Raw genomic sequence first — 14,905 nt, 5'->3', positions numbered from 1 at the left:
GTAACTTGGACCTGGGCACTCTAAAAGTGGGTTCTAGAATAAAATCATGTTCCCTGCTAACTATGGCCAACAGAAGAGGTCTAGAGGCCTAGAACCCCGAAAACACATCTCTTGTCTGTCCTGTAACCTGACAGTACCTCCTACCCCTCTAACCAATGACCAACAAAATTAGTTTTCTATGACCCACATGTAGACTTTTAAAATGCACTCCAGCTGTCAGTACTATTTTATCTAAAATTTTAACCACAAATAGTAATAGATAGACTAAATTACCAAAAAGTTTAAGAAAGTTAACATAAGAGAAGTCTGATCAACATATTTAAAAATTTTGCAAACAGGCTAATTCTTGAAAAACATAGTTAACAAAGGAAGCAGAACAAAATTAAGTAAATGTAATCAATACCCTCAGAGCTTTTGAAAGGCTATCATTCCATAAATCAACAGAGATACTTATGGGGGCGGGGGAGAAGCTATTAGAGTTGTTGGGGGAAAAAATTTTGCCAAAATAAAGTACCCTGTTTCCCCGACAATAAGACCTAGCTGAATAATCAGCTCTAATGCATCTTTTGGAGCAAAAATTAATATAAGACCTAGTATTGTATTATATTATATTATACTATATTATAGTAAAATAAGACCAGGTCTTACATTAATTTTTGCTCCAAAATATGCATTAGAGTTGACTGTCCAGCTAGGTCTTATTTTCAGGGAAACTCGGTAAGTGGAAAAAAGGAAATGCACAAAAAAATGGCTTGAGGACAATAAATCAACTGAAAATCACATTAATGAGATGAAAGATTGTCCTAAGATTTCCCCCAAAATTCAGTGCAAAAACACAAATAAAAAGTAGACGAAAATAGAAAAGATACAAAGAGGACAGAACAAAACATTATAAAATATGTCTACTAAGACATATACATGTTCATTACATATACATACACATATGTATACGTGTATATGTGTATACACATATACACATGTACACACATATCCACATATACTTATGGGACTGAAGGCAGCAATTGTGTGTGTGTGCATATACACACATATATGTATATATACACATATACATATATACACGCATATGTGTATACATACATACGCGTGTATATACATAATGCACATATATATGTCCTACTAGATATATTTTATAATGCTTATAATAGAATCTTGTATAATAGAGCATAATATATAGAACCTTGTACAGAATGCATAGAGAATACAAACTAATACATTTCAAACAGCATGGACCATATCAAATGACTATGTACTATATGTCGATTTCCTTCCCAGCCCTCACTCCCATCTCTCTGACATTAATTTGCCTCCTGATGAAAGATTCTGTTCCATAATAGCTGACAGAAAGTGTGGTCAAAAAGCCAAGCAGGTCTATTGATGAAATATTAAAGTGCATGTTTTATTACATTCCCCCCAAGGAATCAGTGGAGCAACAAAAAGTAAGGATCAGTAAATAAGAGATTGGGAGAAGTCCCCCTCTCCCATTTTGGCAGGCATCTTAAACATCATAGGAACAGACAAGGAAGTGAACAAGGTGTGGATGGACATAAAAGTCTGGGACTTAAAGTGAGGAACAAAAAGACATTATATATTTGTTTCAGCTGGTCAAATTCTGTACAAATTCTGTTTCCACCACTAAATCGATGTTGCTTTGATGGAGAAAGAAAAGGCATAAAAGAGATTTTAAAAAGAAGGGGGGGGGGAAAAACGTTTTTAGATAGAATGTACAGGTCACCCAATTCAGTCGGCACAGAAGTTTCTTCCACACCATTCCTGACATATCATAACATGGCTCCTTCTTTAACAACTCCATTGATGGAGAATTGGTCACTTAGTTTTTTTTAAAGCATCCTAAAATTTAGAAATCCCAACTGTTAGATTCTTGGTAGGTTAGAATCTCCCTTTACCCTTGTACGGACATCCTGGGACATCCTTCTGCAATCTGGATCAAAACAGAATACATCTAGCACGTACATCCTCCAAATTTTGGAACAGTTAACATGTCATCTTTTAAGTCCAGCAGTGATACATGGAAAAGGCACCCTGAAGTGCTTGACACACACATTCCTAAGTAGGAGAACAGAATTAAACAGTATCCATGTGTAGAGGCATTTTAATGTGCAAAGTAGGGCTAAGAGCTGAGGATCAAAATTCATGGCTTTAGACCCCGCGTCCTGTGTTTTGCTCCTGGCTCTCAGCCCAAATTCCACATAAACACCCAAATTCCACATTAAACTGTCAAAAGAATGTATTTTCTTCTTTTATACTCTTTTCCCAGAAACTCTAACACTGTAGGTCAGACTCACAAGGGTAAGTGAGAGCAATGCATGTTGACAGGAGAACAAGTTCTGAAACCTGTAACCAACTCTACTTTCAGGCTCTTAGGACTTTTTATGAACAACTTATGTGCTTTAATTTTATAATTACAATGAAAATCATTGACTGACCCCCCTAGTCATGTCATCAATGTCTTGAGTTAACTCATATAGCAATGTCATAAAATGTAAAATAGGATCACTGACCAGTGAAAAATTATGGAATTAAATCATATTATTCATTTACATAGAATCTATTCTAAAGAAAAGAAGGCAACCACTTATATGACATGCTTGATTAGTGCACAAAGAACAAAGTCAGTACTAATTTTAGTAAAAGCTAATTTTAATCAAGCAACACTTTTTCATTCATCATCTTTTGGCTCTAATCACTGTCTTCACTTGAATGCTGAACAAAAACAAATGCTAATTTTTGAAGGTTAATATAAAGCATCATCATACTACATTTATGCCCATTTTTATAAAACCCCGCAAATTCCTTCACATTGCTTAAATATGATTGCTGAGACTAAGTTTTTCTTATAATTTAATTGTCACATGAATATTATAAATTGAAGTTCAAATCAGATGGCAAATTATTTCTGAAATATTGTTTTTATAATGAGAATTTATGTTTACCCACCTTAAATGTCTTTCTGTAATGCCTCTATTAATTGAGTTCTATTACTGACACTATGAATTAAGATGAAGTAGAGAGCCTCTGGGAAACTCACACTGGAGTTATCACCCATCTAAAATCACTGTGAAGGGTAAAAATTACCTTCTGGGTATTATAGAATGGTTTAACCGGCTAGAGTTTTTAATAGAGAAAAAATAGTTGGTTTGATAGTCTTCTAATACTTTTTTCTAAAGTCTTATAATGTACACACATGGTGAATAAACTATGTAAGAGTTATTTATGGTGTATGCCTACAAAGCTATAATACAAAACATATGTAACTTTTCCACAATTTATTTTGCCAGAAACCTCAAGATGAAATGAACAAGAGATAGCCATCAAAACAATAATAAAATCTTTAATCCACTACCTTGCTTTAACCAGTGAAATTATTTTATTGACCCATCTACAATAGTCATAATCAAAGACCAATACAGGGAGTCAGCCTACTTTTCCTTTTTTCCTTGACAGAATGCATTAGAGTAGTCCCCCCTTACCTGTGGTTTCACTTTCTATGGTTTCAGTTACCCACTATCAACCCCAGATTGAAAATATTACAGTATTTTGAGAGAGACAGAGAGAGGACACTCATGTAACTTTTATTACAGTATACTGTTATAACTGTTCTATTTTATTATTAGACATTATTGTTAATCTCTTTCTGTGCCTAATTTATAAATTATACTTTATCAGAGGTGTATATGTATGCATGTATGTACAGGAAAAATTATAGTATATATAGAGCTTGGTACTATCTGTAGTTTCAGGCATCCACTGGGGGGTCTTAGAACATATTTCCTGCAATTAATAGGGGCAACTGCACTTCAATGCACTTCTCAGTGGAACAGTCAAAGATAAAGATGATGAAATTTTATAATGGATTTACTTGAAATACACTTTTTCAAGTTATGCCCTGGTATTAGAACTAATTCTCCTTAATCTCTTAAATCTATAGAAATATACAATGAAAATGATGTGATTTTTGAAGCACCATAAGATCTTACATAAAAGACATACACAGAATTTTTAAAAAGATTTTCAGTAAAAGTGGGAAAAGTTTCCACTTACATTACCCTCACCAGATTCCTTATTTACCTCAGCAACACATTTCTACTCAGCAGTGTTACTGAGTTAAACAGATTCTGGTAGCTTTTTCTGGGACTTGACGAAGAGAAAAATTGTGATCTCATACCTAAATAAGTTTTATTATAGCTTAAGTCAAGCTGAGGTATCCATACTTTTGTAAAACTCTATTCTCTGTTTTTCCTGTTACAATTTATCTCTAATTTCCCTTCCTTCACAAGTCTTTGCCCTCATATGCCTTCAGTACGGAAGTTGCCTAAAACTTTTCCTCTAGGCTTCATCTATCTCTCCCCCAAATCACTCTCTCCTCATGTGTACTTTGTAAACTTTCCAAGAAATTATTCTTGATTATATCCATCTTAGTTCCTGTCTCCTCGACACACGAGGACTGTGGAAATAGTCCCTATTTCCTTGTATCTCAAATTCCAAATCTTAGATCACGCTACAGGAAAAAAACATACAAAAGCATCAACTCACATTTTAGAATATTGCATTTTACTTCATATTAGTTCTAATGTATTAGAGCTACTACAAGAGCACATATATTTCAGGGAAAAAATGTTAACCTAACCTAAAATTCAGTCCTAGTGTTTTTCTCCTTCTATGATAAGTGCTGAGATGGAGAACCTCCTCAGATAAAGTTTAAGTTGTAGTTTATTTCTTAAGTTCTAGTTTAATTTCTTTCTCCACCACAGCTACAGGTTAACTATTAGTAAAGAAACCCAGTTATATGCAGAATTTGGTATTAAGAAAATACATTAGTTCTTTTTTGCCTCCTCCTTCCACTTCACGTCGTGGCTTTTTACATAAGGGGAAGCAGTGTAGCTTGTACGCTACTTTTTCTATTCTATTTTACATATTTACATAATTACATATTGATGTAAGTGGAGAAAGCATTGCTTATATTCTATTGTTTGTGTTCTATTTTTATGTATTTATTGTCCCCTGGTAGCTAGGCGGCAATGCCCTCAGGATTAGGATCTTCTGGATGGTCCTAGACTTCTGGGATTTCAGTATAAAGTTTGGTTCAATTACTCCTTCTTACAAATTGCATTAATCAATACAAACAAAGATACATTTAAATCCTTGATCCAAAGTAACAGTTATAGGTATTATTTGTTTCATAACAAATTACTCCCAATTTTATTGGCTTAAAACAGCATGCATTAATGATCTTACACACTTTTTGAGGGTCAGGAATTTGGATGTGATGTGTTCTGGCTCAGAGTTGCTAGTGAGTGTGCAGTTTTCGTCTGATCTCTCCTCCTTTCTTCAATCACGTCTACCTTTTTGTCTCAGAAATATTCCACTTAACCTTATTTGGTTTATGAAATGCCTGTTAAACTGATAGTCTTTGCCTAACTGTTAAATTCTCAGAAGGATATTAAATATTAAGAATGCTGTTATGTGTTGAGTCCTACTACTTAAGCAGAGATTATTTACACTAATTCATTATGTGACCTCTCTTTGGAAGGCAGCAGAGGCATTGATATGAGAAGGTTGTTCTCAATAATTTTATTCCATAGTTCCTACAGAAACTACTAGAAACCTCACTGCCCTAAAGTGTTTTTGCTTCTCTGTCAGGTTTCCTAGCTGATGATACAAACAGTAACATTATCTCAGATGTTCATAGGAAAAATAGATATTTGAACCAAAAAAGCAGAACACTGAGGAAACATTAAGGAATTGTTCACATTAATCAAATTTTAGAAATGAATTTGTACAAACGCAGATGGAGACAATACACATACCAATTTTACGTTACCTATGGCATATAAGATGATAAAAAACATTTAAAATATTTTTAAAATATTTTTTAACAAATCAATTTAACACACAAGCCACTTTTAATGGCTCATTACCTGAAAGATCTGTAACAACTGAATAGATTATTATGAGGTTTTTTCCAAACAATCAGTTTGGGTTTTTGTGGAAAGATAATAAAATATATTTTCTTTGCTTCAATACAGAAACTTAAGAAAAATGTTTTATCAATCACCATACCTCAGGCCAAAAAAAGTATGTATTATGGCAGAATAAAACACAAAACTGAGAAATATTTTAAAGGAGTGTCAATATGCCATTTCAATAATCTATTTAAATACGGACTATTTACAAATACAGTCAATTCTCGTAATTCACAGTAGTTATGTTCTAAACACTCACTGTGAACAGTGAATTAGCAAATAATGAATCATTGTTTCTAACGGAAATACCAGATTAGGTCCCTACGCGAGTATCTGGTCACATTTCCATCAACTCATCAATACATAACTTTATTTTATGTCTGTTTCTGTTGAAAGACACCTTATTTAATATACATTGTTGCTTCACTACCATTGAACTCATAGTCAACAGCACTGTAACCCATGCCTGAATGACACTTATCTGACACACGTATTTTCTCTATAAGGCACATCACAGCTTTCCTGCACTTGGGAATACTAGCACTTCAGCACTATGCGTGAGGCCAGTTTAAACATTGAAATCAGCAAAAAAATGCAGAAAATGGGGGAAACGTGGCACTCACTGGACGACATAAAGGAGACTAATTCATGGCATGAGACTGAAACGAGAAGGGAAAGCTTGACCTCAACTGGGAACGTGTCCGTCAGTGACTCAAATTGTTTTGCTCCCTTGTTCACGTGGGCAACAGTGAAAGTGCTGAGACTATAGCTTTTGGAGTTACAAAGAAATGCTAGTGAGTAGGTAAATTCACAAATGTAGTATCTGTGAATAATGAGGACTGAGCTACAATGCATTTTAAATGACTGAAATTTAGAGACATTAATTTTTCTTTGACTCCTACAATCTCTGTTAATTTGCTATATCCCTGACAATGGATGCTCTTATTTGAGCCTTCCTCCACCTCACTGATCACTGTCTAACTCAGTCAACTATATGCCCGTAAATCCACCTTAGCTTTCAGCATTATATAACTGTTCCATCTTCACATCTTTCATTCAGTTCTTCAAATTCCAAATCCAAGCACCTTTTTCAAATAGACTCAACTCTCTACCATCTTGAACAACTTTTTCCCTAGACCATGCCATGTTACGTGTTATTCATTTCCTGTTTTACTTACAAATCTTTGAATAAATTACATACCTGATGACATTGACTCCATGCCCCTATTAGTCCTTAATTCCTTAAAAATCAGGTTACTGAATCCAACACCCAATTAAAGTTACATTCTTCACTGACACCAAAACCTCTTTCCTGACAAATCTGATGGCTTTGGCTTAGATCTCATTTAAACTTGAAGGATTTACTGCCACTTTGATACTTTTGATCACTCCATGCATCTTGCCTTTCTTGCTTGTTTGACATTGCTCTGGGTTGCTGCTGTTTCTCTGCTGTAACTGTCTCTTTTTCTTCTTTCCCACTATCAGCAGGTATTTCCAACACCAGGAATATTCAAACAGTTTTACTAGTTGAAATAAATTTCTAGGCTCAAGATGGAGCCTCTCCTGCCCAGCAGGCCATGTCTGCAAACTGAACTTCTGTGATCCTGTAAATGCTCCATTTGACCAGGAAACACAGTATATCCAGTCAGCCAATGCCCCAAGGCCAAGCCAACTCTGAGCTCTACACTTACTTCCTTATTCCTTGATCTTTACAAATAAGGTCAGGTATGCAAGTCCAGCCAACCATGCCGTTTCTATGTTGCCACTTCTAATGCTCTATGAAACTCAGTCTTGCATATGTATATGTAAAACTAAGTAAACATCGGTAATTTCTCAATGTTTAGACTGGAGATTCCACAGTCTTTTCTTGAAAGTAATTTCCATTGAGTAAATAACTGATTTGAATTAAAAAGCAAATTCAGAAAACCCAGGAACTTGGGAACCCATTCTTCTCTAGCTCAAGTTACTAAATATTGGACTAGAAAAAGAGAGCCAACAGCGGAAAGCCATAGTAAATACATTAGAAAGTTAAATTAACAATTGGTTAGCTTTATTCATATTGACATTTTATAGATTTTGCACACTAAAGGTTTGTTTCCAAATGAGGAACTTACCTAAACCGTACCATTTAAGCACAATGTGCATTACTTTACAAGGAAAGAACTGAATCCTCCATAAGACATCCCTTGAGGACATTACATTTTGATCACTAATGTAGTAAATTTGTATTTATTTATACCTTTAATTCTTATTCAGAAGGTAGCTATGAAGTTAAATATCATTTTTTAAAATGTTTTAAAAGTTCTATTTATCCCATTTTATGGTTTAACAAAATATGGTTTAAAAAGATACTTTCGAAGTTTAACAATATTACAATTGAATCTGAATTACTGAAGAGTTTTCATAAAAAGAAACAATGTCTTTAATGAAATAATGTGTATATACAAATATAAAATAAAACCTTCATTAACCATAGTCATACTTACTATTTATATTTCTGGTTAAGTGAGGGATTTTCCATTAACGTCAAACCTTTTTTTTTTTTTTTTATTTTAAAGCTTTCCTATCATCCTATTTAATTTGCAGCCTAAGGTTGTACTTAAGTTGTATATCAATAAAAGTCAATAATTTCTGAATGAGGGGGCCAAGTGGCTGTGTCACAATTTAAGTATGTTAGCTTTACTGCAAGAACTTTGGAACATTCATTTCATTTGGATAAAGGCATAATTTTACTTATTTATTGATGCGTTTCTATGTGTCATATGTCAAAAAAGATGCATTCCCAGAGATAGTCCTTATCATGTGCTTTGACATAACTATAGTTAGGCACTCCTTGAAGTCCTCGATTTTCCTGCTAGATTATAGTGTTTAGATTGCTTTGTCAGGGAGCAGCACATTACCAGTAATTCAAATATGCTTCGAGCACAAGAAAGTTGTTTGACAAAGTTTGAAAATGCCTGTACTTAGAGACTTTGGTAGCCCGTGTCAATCATGATCCCATCCACAGTAATAAACCTACGGAATTTTAAATAAGCCCTGATGCTGAAATAGACAATCTGTTGAAATCTTGAATCCTCACAGAATTTTTTTTAAAAGGTGTGTATGTGTCATGTTCTTTTCCTTTTTCCCATTACTTTGACCTCCTTAGCAATTTCACAGAACTTAATATTGATTTCATATTGATGAAAATCTTTCTGACAGCATTGAATACTGTTATTGAATACTGTTATTATCTTACAACAGTATTGAATACTGTTATTATCTTACAAAAGGCATTTCTTTCCTCCATATCTTGCATTGGTAAGGACATGTTTAAATATAAGAAGAGAACACCTTTGCTGTAAACATTTATGATGTGGTCACAGATATTAATTCAATAAATGCGCATTGAGAACTTTCTAGGTACTAAGCCTCAAGACAGTCACAGACCTGGTCATTTCAAGGACTCTATGACTTCAGCAAAGATACAAAATAAGAACATGGAGACTTGGATCCCAGCCCAAGCTCCACCCCGAATCAGCCATATTGCTTTATCCGCTTTCCTTCAATGATGTTCCTCAAGCTCATTATTAGCTTACAAATTCCAAAATTTTTCTACTAGAATATTAGTAAACAATTCATTAGATATGACCACTAAATGCTAGCATGTGGCGGTAACTGGAATGTGTTTTATTATTATATTTGGTTTTACTTTTAAAGAACTTTAGCCATCTTTTAGAGATGGCTTTCCACAATGAGCACTAGGTGTTTGGACAAGTTTCCAGGACCAATTCCAACAGAGACTTTTCATTCTTCATCTTGCGTTACATGTGTACATCATTTGAACTCTGCTTCCAGATCACTGATCCCTCTTGGGTTTCTCCCATCACTCTCACTGCTCATTTTCTAAAGAATGTTCAAAGTTATACTGTCTTGAGTTATAACTGTCTAATACAATTTTACCATTTTCTAAAAATCATCTCATAATTTAAAGAATGACATGGCTAAGAGAAATATTTAGGAAAAATTCCCAGGCAGAGTTGAATTTAAATTATCCTCCAAATACTACAGTCTATCCTTTTTCTTTTAATTATAATATTTTATATGAAGGTATACAAAAATTAAATTAATCAATTGTTTTTATTATGTGACTGTAAAGTATCAATTTTACTGCCTTTAATAAAGCAATAATTATTTTTATAACATTAAGATAAAGTCATTTGTAAAGACAATAGCAATTGAGACTTTCATGCACCTATGACTAATCCTTTATAAACAAATGCCAATCTTAAAAACACAATGTCAGAGTAAGTGCAGTTACAGTGAGTACAAACAAGAAAGTACAAGGAGTTCATTGGCTATGCTATACCAACTAGATGGAAAGTAAAATTGATTTTATACTGTGGGTCTATAAAAACAAATAAAATTGTATTTTTTCTCCATACAAGTATGTATGCTCAGATTTCTTGCACAAACAACAGAATGCTCCATTCCATTCACTTCAACAGGATAAACTCTTTAGAAAAAACCAGAAAAGATTTGATAATCAACTTCCAAATTTATGCTCATGTTTTCTACTTCTATGAATTTCCTAACATACTTAACATAAGCAGGAAAATATTTTCAGTAAATTGAGCAATTGAAGACTCAAGTGAAAATTCAAGTAAAGACTCAAATGTCTTGAAGAACTCTGGCAAGTTACATATATCCCATGTTGCTCTTGTTTCCTATCTCTTTGCTTCAAACCCCCATACAACGGTGTTCTTTTTTTGAGCAATCTATGAATTTTCAGCATCCTTTTTGGCTTTTACACAGTTGTGGCAGGCAAATGCTTCAGCAATTTTCACACCATGCTCTCGAACAGCTAGCTGGTTTCTGAGTTCCTCAGCCTTCCCAATAATTCCACTCTTCCACAGCCTGGTCTATGCTCTTTTCAAGGCCCAAACTTGTCTTTTCTTTTTCTATTTTTCTTTTTAACAGTGGGTTCAAACCTATTATTGACTCCAAAATACTGAGTAAGCTCCTACCACTGGATTTCATTTGAGGACTGTTCACTATGCAATTCTTATTCGTTCTTCTATTTACCTATTCTGGAGTTTTGCTTTTTTTTTTCCTTCTGAATCTTGAAGTTTTCTGTTCAGAAGGTTTCTTATGGAATTATTGAAACATATCCCGCATATTTAAGTGAATTCCAGAAGGCCACTCTTCATAATGCATTTACATTTGCCTCTGCTTCAGTTTTTGATCCATCTGTAGGGAAATCTAAAATCTCTGTTTTTCAAATGCTCCGATCTTCTTTATCTTCCTGTAAGTTAAGTCTAGAGTTCTCTAATGGGGCTTCATCTTCAGAATTCATCCCAATGTCACTTTAACTTAAGCCAGGAGGTAGCAGCCTACTCCATCCACCTTTTTGAGTCATTTGTAAAGACAATAGCAATTGAGACTTTCATGCACCTATGACTAATCCGTTATAAACAAATGCCAATCTTTATAGGAGTCAACTGCCTAACGGCCATCTTAAGACCCCGCCCTCCCACTGCTCATTTTTAATAAGAACCATCTCTTCTTCCTCGGCCTGCCCCTAATTCCTTAGGAAATAAGTGCTCCTTAGCCATTCTTATCTTAGGTCCTACAAATCACTTTACCAAGAAATGGCTTCCATTGTAATATAAATTTTTACTTTTTGCATCTTTTGTTGTACAAAAGTATGTATTTGATATTTTGGCCCAGTAGTCACTAAGCACACATTGAGGCCCTGAGTTCAAATCTCAGATTGATTAATATGTGGCCACAATCTTGATTTTATTTTATTTTTACTTATTTATTTATTTATTTTGGACAACAATTTGCCATGATGTTATGTGTTTCAGGTTTGGACAAGAAACCTGAAATTAAGAAATCCCTCTTTTCTATGTTCTTATACTGGGTTCAGCAGACTGCAGAGACAGAAGCATAGACTGATATGCTATTACTTTATAAAGAAATGCAACCTCAGGCAACAGGAGTGCCAGACAAGGGGAGTGAAATAGGGCAGGAGGAAGGGATAAGGTGAGATGTTTTACCAAATCGGTCATAACTAATGTTACTACAACCTCGTAGGATTGTCTTCTGAGTAGCCACATGAACTTCACCTTAGGACATTCCATCTAGAGGGGAAAACAGGGAAATTGTTATCTACTGTCTCCCTTTTCCACTAGTAAAAGCTCCTGGGATAGACTGATTGTTAAATCCCTCACACTTCTGAGTTTTGCTTGTATGAGGTGTTAAGCATCCCACACTTTGAAGTCCACAAAGAAGCCCTTTGGCAGGAGAAAAGAGTTCTGTAACTGGAGCATAAGGTGAGGAGTTGTCAGGTTGCACCTAAGTGAAGTCAACTGGAGCCTGTGCAGAGCTGGATAACTCAGTAATGGTTGAAACAAAAAGAGACTGAGAGTATCTGCAGTGACATGTGTGGGGTGTCTAATAAAATGTGGAATCTGCATGCCTTTTGGGAGACCAAGTTTTTAACAAGAGAGATCTACAAGATATGTTGTAATGATTTTGTTCCATGATAAGCAGAACAAGAGGGAGAAAGGCAAGAGGGTGGAAGAGAGAAGGTGAAAAGGGGGGGGAAGGGAGGGGGAGGGGAAGTGGGAGGGGGAGGGGCAGTGGGAGGGGGAGGGGAAGGTGAAGTGGGAGGGGGGCGGGGGAGGGGGAATTAATTCTCACTTCCTAACCTGCCCTCTCCTGTGTTCTAACTCTATCCACAGAGATAATGACCCATTCTGGACAATGTGGTGCATTCCCTTAAAGACTGGTTTTTACTCTTTCATAGATCCTGTGTGTGTGTGCACGTGCACACACACATATTTTTTACAAAAATGGAATTATGGTATATGTCTTGGTCAGTATCTTGCTATTTCCTCTTCAGAGGTGCATTTTAACTCTTTTACTATTATTTGCATTAATCCTTGCAGTAGGGGTAGTAAAGGAAACAGCTAGATAAAAAGAGCTCCCTAAGGGATTCGGTAGGTAAGTGTCAGGGACTTCCTCACCCAAGTCACTGTTTACCAAGATGCTTTGTCACTGCAACAGAACAACACCGACCTCTGATTTTTCTATAAGGCTCTTTAATCACTGTGGGCATGTCCCAAATCCAAAGACAACTGCCTATTCACTGCTGTAGGTACTTTAGGACCAGTACTCAGTCTCGGTTTTGTTGATTCAAGTGGCAGAATTTGGGTGGGGGGGTTGGGGGTACAGCTAATATCAGTGGAGAGGGTGTGTGACTGGTCAGGCTGCTGACAATCTGTGCATAAGAATCTCAACAGGGATGATGGTAGTGATCCAGATATTAATTAATTCATATAGATATTAATACAATTGCACTATCAAAGCTTCTCTGCTCCAGCAGAGACATTGAGATAGATATTAAAACAGGTTTTATTTTATCCAAAGAGTTTATTTTTACCATCTGTTCAAATTACCTATTGCTACATAACAAATAGCACTAAGCACTAACAACTTTTTTTTTTTTAATAGGTCAGAAATTTAGACAGTGTGCAGTATAGTTGGCTTGCATCTAGTCTGAGGTGTCTGAGGCCTCAGCTGGCAAAATTTGAAGGAATGAAGTCAACTCAAAGAACTGAGGTCTAGAATTATCTGGAGGCTTCTTCTCTCATAAAGTCTGGCATTAGAACTGAGATGATTTAAAGGCTTAGCTCAGCCAGGGCTGCCAATGCTATATGTGGCCTCTCAGGGTGACTTGGGAATCTCAGGATGAGCCAGACTTCCCACAGAGAGAATCTGAGAGGAAGAATAATTGCTCCAGGAGACCAAGGCAGAAGCTGTAGGGCTTCTGCTGACCTAGTCTGGGAATTCATGCTGCATCACTTTTGGCATAGTCTACTGGTTACAAGTGAGTCACAAAGACCAGCCCAGGTTTCAAGGGAAAGGAATTAGACACTCACCCTTGATGGGGAATGGCAAAGTCACGTTGCTCAAAAGCATATGTAATATGAGAGGTTACTGAAGCCATACTGGAAAATACAATTCACCTCTATCATCCATAACACACCACATTTAGTAAACATGGGAAGTCACTGGCAAACAATGCCACATTCTTAAAGATCAAGAAATTAAAGTGATTTGGTGATTTGCTTACAGCTACAAAAGACTAGGGCTTAGAGAAAATTAACAATTGACCTATACTATGGCTGCCGTGCTGCCCCATATATCACACTGCGGCACACAATTTTTCCATTAAACATCGCTAGAATAGTAAGGTTATTTAGTGGCCAATATACTTGACCTAGTAATGTAATTTCATGAGTTCTTACTCTAACTCTGTTATTAATGTGTGTGTGCACGTGTGTGTGTGTATGTGCATGCGTGTGTGTGTGATCTTCAGCAAATCTCTCACCATCTTGGAGCTTCAGCAGCTGCATTTAATTTGAAAAAAAAAAAAAAAGGCAAAATATGTGCACCAATTCCAAGGTATATTGTGAGAGCAAATGCACCATCATTAAAGCTTTTTATATGTCTGCATAGTAATGGCTGCATGATGATTACAATAATGACGGTGACAGTGCTTCTTGGTATAAAAATGATTATAATGCTTCCCTTGGAAAATAATTTTTGTGCCTCTCAGTTCTCAGTTATCAAAGGTTCAAACAAAATCTCAAGCAGCTTCTGAAACTCAACCTACATTTCCATATGAAAAATAATTATTGTATATGTCAATGGGAAAATAATAGAACAAGAATGAAAGAATAATGATTACTAAGAAGTTCAATAATATATTTTGCATTGTTTTCTGGGGATGACAAATTGTCCAATGTTTACCAGTGGCCACGTAAGTTCAGAAAAAACATTTGTCAAAAAAGTAAAAAATATTAATCAGGAGAATGTCTCATTTTTAAAGCAATCATTACTTATTCCTTTGT

The 14,905-nt window shown here is 35.4% G+C and overlaps 1 protein-coding gene and 1 pseudogene across 2 annotated transcripts in view; both read right to left on the bottom strand.

Moving 5' to 3' along the window:
- The window catches only part of MARCHF1 (membrane associated ring-CH-type finger 1), a 647,830-nt gene that overhangs the window by 538,172 nt on the left and 94,753 nt on the right, over positions 1 to 14,905 (bottom strand). The gene's annotated exons all lie outside the window — the stretch shown is intronic.
- On the bottom strand, positions 10,680 to 11,400 carry LOC117038499 (protein FAM204A-like; annotated as a pseudogene).

The sequence above is a fragment of the Rhinolophus ferrumequinum genome, chromosome 18, assembly GCF_004115265.2.
Source record: "Rhinolophus ferrumequinum isolate MPI-CBG mRhiFer1 chromosome 18, mRhiFer1_v1.p, whole genome shotgun sequence".
Taxonomy (NCBI): domain Eukaryota; kingdom Metazoa; phylum Chordata; class Mammalia; order Chiroptera; family Rhinolophidae; genus Rhinolophus; species Rhinolophus ferrumequinum.
The sequence above is the reverse complement of the archived record's forward strand: the minus strand, read 5'-3'. Positions and strand labels throughout refer to the sequence as shown.